Below are 5,759 nucleotides of genomic sequence, written 5' to 3'. Positions count from 1 at the left end.
CTATGTACTCTGTATGTATGTGTGTACTGTGTACTCTGTATGTATGTGTGTACTATGTACTCTGTATCTATGTGTGTACTATGTACTCTGTATCTATGTGTGTACTATGTACTCTGTATGTATGTGTGTACTATGTACTCTGTATCTATGTGTGTACTATGTACTCTGTATGTATGTGTGTACTATGTACTCTGTATCTATGTGTGTACTATGTACTCTGTATGTATGTGTGTACTATGTACTCTGTATGTATGTGTGTACTATGTACTCTGTATGTATGTGTGTACTATGTACTCTGTATTCATGTGTGTATTATGTACTCTGTATCTATGTGTGTACTATGTACTCTGTATGTATGTGTGTACTATGTACTCTGTATCTATGTGTGTACTATGTACTCTGTATCTATGTGTGTACTATGTACTCTGTATCTATGTGTGTACTATGTACTCTGTATGTATGTGTGTACTGTGTACTCATATACTCATATTGCATAAGTGCAAAATGAAAGCCCTTGCACACAGGTGTCCGTAAACACACAGCTTTTGAGGGGATTGGAGTGTTGGTCCACTTTGCACACCGCCTACTTTGACTTGAGGAGCCGGTTGCACCAGTTATTTCGTACGTTTCAACAAAAGCTTTGTCCCCAACGCGAGCATTTACTAGTCAGACTTAATCGCCAATTTGGAACGAGTTGCACCGCACAGACTGAGACTGTGTGACGGACACAACATTAGCTGGTTAATGTGCGGCCTGAAGAATAAAACTGGTACATGGAGCACGGTCCATATGACCTGACACTAAATACATTATGTTTAATAATGAACGTTGATTGTGGAGACTTAAAATGACACTTCACTAAATAAGTAAAGTAGCCAGTTAGCATAGCATAATCATATATTTTGCTCTCATTATAAACTGTATGAATTGTTCTTAATCAAATAATGCACATATTTCTCTATTTGTGCAGACAAAAACAAAAGCACATGGCAAAGCAGTGGCTTGCAGAGCCTCCATCGTCACACTATGGAGGACAGAAAATGACTTAAGTATAAATAAATGCAGGAATAAATACAGGAATAAATAAATAAATGCTTAAATAATTTTATAAATAAATACAGGAATAAATGTATAAATAAATGCAGGAATACATAAATAAATTCTTAAATAAATGTAAAAATAACTACAGGAATAAATAAATGTAAGTTGATACATAAACAGAACATCATTAAATAAATCTATTTATACATTTCTGTATTTCTTTATAGTCTGTATTTATGTGTCCGTATGTATTTCTTCATTTATTTATGCCTGTATTTTTGTGATACAGGCATAAATAAATGAAGAAATACGTGTGGACACATAAATACAGGCATAAATAAATGAATAAATACAGAAATGTGGACATAAATTTATTTAATGATGTTCTGTTTAGGTATAACTGATATTTATATATTCCTGTATTTATTTATTTATACATTTATTTAAGCATTTATTTATTTATTCCTGTATTCATTCATGCATTTATGTATTTATACTTAAGTCATGTTCTGTCCTCTATATCACACAGCCTCTTCTGCCGGTAAGACATCTTTCAGAGCATGGAGTTACACTCACAAGGTGCAAGTATTATCAATGTTCACCGTGGGTAATTGTTGGTCTTGTCAGACGAGGTTGCATCATCTGTTGACAGGCTACATTCTTTTCTCTCCTCACAGAGTTTACATCATGGGTTTATTTTACATCATCTGTTTACTTTGGAAGATGAATGACTTTCTTCACGCCTGACTGGAAGGATCCCTCTGAGATCAAGAAGTGAGCAATCATCCGACATCGACCCAAGAAGGTGTGAATCCTTAATGAGAGCGTTTCACCAGAGAGCGGTGACTGTACGAGGATGTTTGTTGTGTTATGTGGTTGACACGAATGCAGTCTCATGGGCTTGGGTGTGTGTGTGTGTGTGTGTGTGTGTGTGTGTGTGTGTGTGTGTGTGTGTGTGTGTGTGTGTGTGTGTGTGTGTGAGTGTGTGTATGAGATGGAGAGAAAAGAATATTGTAGGCAGATTTTTTGTTAAGCATGAAGCAATTTCGGTAAAATTAAGATTTCTAGCTCTCTTTGTCTGGCAATGTTTAATCTGGTCAGTGCTCTCTACACGAAACCCACATTTGAGTCATTTTTTTTCAAAATAAAAGACCCCCAAAATCCAGTGAAAAGGCCGATACTGACAACAGCTGAGAAGGCGAATAAATAGCACGTCACTTTTAAAGATATTTTGTGTATAATGTCTGTGTAACGTCCAGTTCTTATTCCCAACTCGTCACATGGGGACTGATGGGTGCAGTTTTTAACACGAGGTTAACGTTGGGAGTTCAAACAAACTATTTGGTTGGATTTCACAAAGGATAATGGTTCGTGCTTGAATAAATACAATTAAGGTAATGCACGTAAGTCAGGGGTGTCAAACTCATTTTCACCCCGGGCCACATCAGCATCATGGTCGCCCTCAAAGGGCCGGTTGTAACTGCACAGTGGCGGGCCGTGGATTTTCTACCTGCGCATTCAGTGGATCAGCTGTTCGGCGCTCCCTCCCCCCCGCAAGCTAAAAATGTAAATGTCAGTTCCTGTGGGATTCCTCGTGACTTTGTTGGTATAAGTCATCCAGTGTGAAACACTGCCTCTGGCGGTCAGTAAGGATGAAATAGAACAAAAGTTACGAAGGTAACTGCGGTTCTATGAATCCTGGATGACCGCCAGAGTTCTTGGTCACTCGGAATCTCGTGATTTCGCGAGAAGATTCCGCAGAACCGAGCTTGGGATGACGCGGTAAGTTATACCCGGCTGGGGGTCACCCGAGGTCACACGTGACTTTGTTGTTATAATTACTCGATATTGAACACATCCAGTGTGAAACACTGCCTCTGGCGGTCATCCAGGATTCATAGAACCGTAGTTACCTTCGTAACTTTCGTTGTCTGATGTTGAGAGACCTCAAAACTGCCCTAACGTCACATGATGATGCGTCCCAGTCGGATTATCTGTCCGCTGCCTCATGCCGTTGCCCAGCCAGATCTTTGGCTTCTTCTGTCGCCGGCCCTCAGCCCTTCACTCCAGCGGCCCACCTGTGCAGCAGACTGCCCCTACCTCTCGCCTCCTTGCCACCCTCCTCTGCCTACACATCTGGTGCCGTATTCACACACGTTTTAAGGTCCTCTTAAACATTTGACCAAAGAGTCCCAGCTTAAGGGTGATTTAGGAAACGTATCCAAGCAATGGCAAGAAAGGGACATTTACCTTAGTGAGGAAATGTGTTTGACCCTCGTGCTAATTATGACCTTTTCTTTGAAAGAGGTGTGATTGGTTGATCCAAAAACAGAAAAGAAAATGCACTGGTAGTGACAGACTGGACAGTGAGCTCAAGAGGTCGGAGCTCAGACTTAGCTTTCATCAGTTTCTATGATTGCAGGCCAGCAGGTGGGCAAATACATCTGTAACCAGCGAACACTGTTTGTGTTGTCATCTTTTTCATTTCTGGCATAAAGCGTTACTGCATTGGATGAGAGATGCTTACATCTCTAATGTCCTGTCCCTGTGTGATCTATTCTGTAGCGTTTCTATATATTCAACTCATAGTCATTTAGCGTTTGGAGAATATATCTTGTACTTAATTGTCTTTTCCACTGTTGTTATCCTCTGCTTAAGAAACTCCTCTGCTCTCTTAAGGGCCTCAAGATGTTTTGTGAATAGCTTTACATTTTTACCAGGATCTTGTCTGAACTCATAAGGGGGAAATTCATGAAATAAGAACTCTTTGTCGGGAGCTTCATGAATAAGGCCCCTGGCCTCAAGGTCTCAGCAAGGAGGGAAACTTGGGAACTCCACAACACTTCCCCAATGTCTTCTGCTGGAGAATTGGCTCAGAAAAACATCATACGTGATATGATTTAAATGGATAGCTGACACTGAATGAAACTTTCACTTTGCCCCAGACTCACAGCTATTACCACTTAAAAGCCATGTGCTGTGGATGTCATCCGTCCCTGTTGGGGCCATCTGGGTGTAAAACCTATAAATGAGGACAAGACTGTACATGTATGACTTCAGCACAGCCACATTTGACCCCCAACATTTGGTGGATGGCCAAAGGTGAACATAAAAACTGATCACAGTCACCCCCAACATTGAGGAAGACGAGCACAGAAGCTATTGTACTTCAATCTCTTTGGAGAAGACAACAGCAGCAGAGGGGAGGAAGAAGGAGGCGTGGGCACTGAGGACAGAACTACATCAGCTGTGTGACAGAAAGCTTTGGCCAGACCGCTGCCACAGTTCAGTGGCTTCTCCTCTCTGGTGATGGAGGCCTTGGAGGGAACTGAACATTGCTTCCCACAACTCAACAACTCCTGCAGAAAGCCATTTCGTCCTCACCTTGAAGACATGTTGACTGACATTCTGTTGTCCTCCATCTCTCTGCTCACTGCGGCTCTTAACCTGCTGGTCATCATCTCCATCTCACACTTCAAGTAGCCAAATATTTCATTTATTTGTGAAACTGATAGATAGTAATAACAAGTGTGATTGCAAATTAGTAGACATTGCAAACAATTGTATTGGGTATTTTTTTCTGAATGATTAATTCTGTAAATAATGATGCAAATATTGCTGGTTTTCCCCTCCAGGCAGCTGCACACCCCCACCAACCTCCTCCTCCTCTCTCTGTCCGCCTCAGATTTCTTCATTGGTCTCATCATGTTCTCTCAGATTATGCTCTTAGGCGGCTGCTGGTTGCTCGGTGACCTCATGTGTACTCTGTGGCTGTATCTAACATACACCATTACGTCTGCCTCAATAGGAACCATGGTGCTCATATCAGTTGACCGATATGTGGCTATTTGTGATCCTCTGCATTACCCCACCATAATCAAGCTAACAAGAGTTCAAGTCTGTGTTTGTCTGTGTTGGATGTGTTCTGTAATCTTCCACAGTCTGGTTCTGAAGGATGTCGTAAAACAACCAGCCAGGTATAACTCCTGCTCTGGAGAGTGCATCTTTGCCACAAACTACATCGCCAGACTTGTAGATATTATTGTTTCTTTCATTGTTCCCATTACTGTCATCATATTTCTGTATATGAGAGTGTATGTGGTGGCTGTGTCTCAGGCTCGTGCCATGCGGTCTCATATAGCAGCTGTGACGAACCTGCAATCAGTGAAAGTAACTGCTAAAAAATCTGAACTGAAAGCAGCCACTAATCTTGGTGTGTTGTAGTTGTGTTTCTGATATGTCTCTGCCCGTATTATTGCGTCACTCTTGCAAGCCAAGAAGACCCGATCAGCACTTCATCTGCATCCATTGTAATCTGTTTGTTTTATTTCAACTCCTGTCTCAACCCTCTGATCTATGCCTTTCTCTATCCCTGGTTTAGAAAATCAATTAAGCTCATTGTTACTCTGAAGATACTGAGGCCCAATTCCTGTCTGGCCAACATGCGTTAGAGAGATGCTGCATGGGGTCTAAGATTAGACCCTAACCTGAACAGAAATATGTAGACTTTTATTCATGTTTTTATGTATTTACCACAGACATTACGCATTAATCAACATGTCAGTTTCCACCTCAATTTAAAAGTGCCAGAGTTAGCTGAGAGAGAGCTCATTTCTGTCTGTAGTGCCTGTGCAGGTTATTAAAATGTAGTGGCCTATACTATAATACTATACAATGCAATACATGTGTTCATTACAAAAGTAGCAGAGTTTTAAAGC

General features: G+C 41.1%; 1 pseudogene across 1 annotated transcript; it reads left to right on the top strand.

The window, feature by feature from the left end:
* The first annotated feature begins 4,350 nt into the window (after positions 1–4,350).
* On the top strand, positions 4,351–5,492 carry LOC306747463 (trace amine-associated receptor 13c-like; annotated as a pseudogene). Its single transcript has 2 exons — positions 4,351–4,520; positions 4,677–5,492. The product of its transcript is annotated as a trace amine-associated receptor 13c-like (transcript).
* Positions 5,493–5,759: the final 267 nt, after the last annotated feature.

This window comes from Taurulus bubalis (genome assembly GCF_910589615.1).
Source record: "Taurulus bubalis genome assembly, chromosome: 15".
Taxonomy (NCBI): Eukaryota; Metazoa; Chordata; class Actinopteri; order Perciformes; family Cottidae; genus Taurulus; species Taurulus bubalis.
Note: the sequence above shows the minus strand (reverse complement) of the source record. Positions and strands in the feature narration are given on the sequence as shown.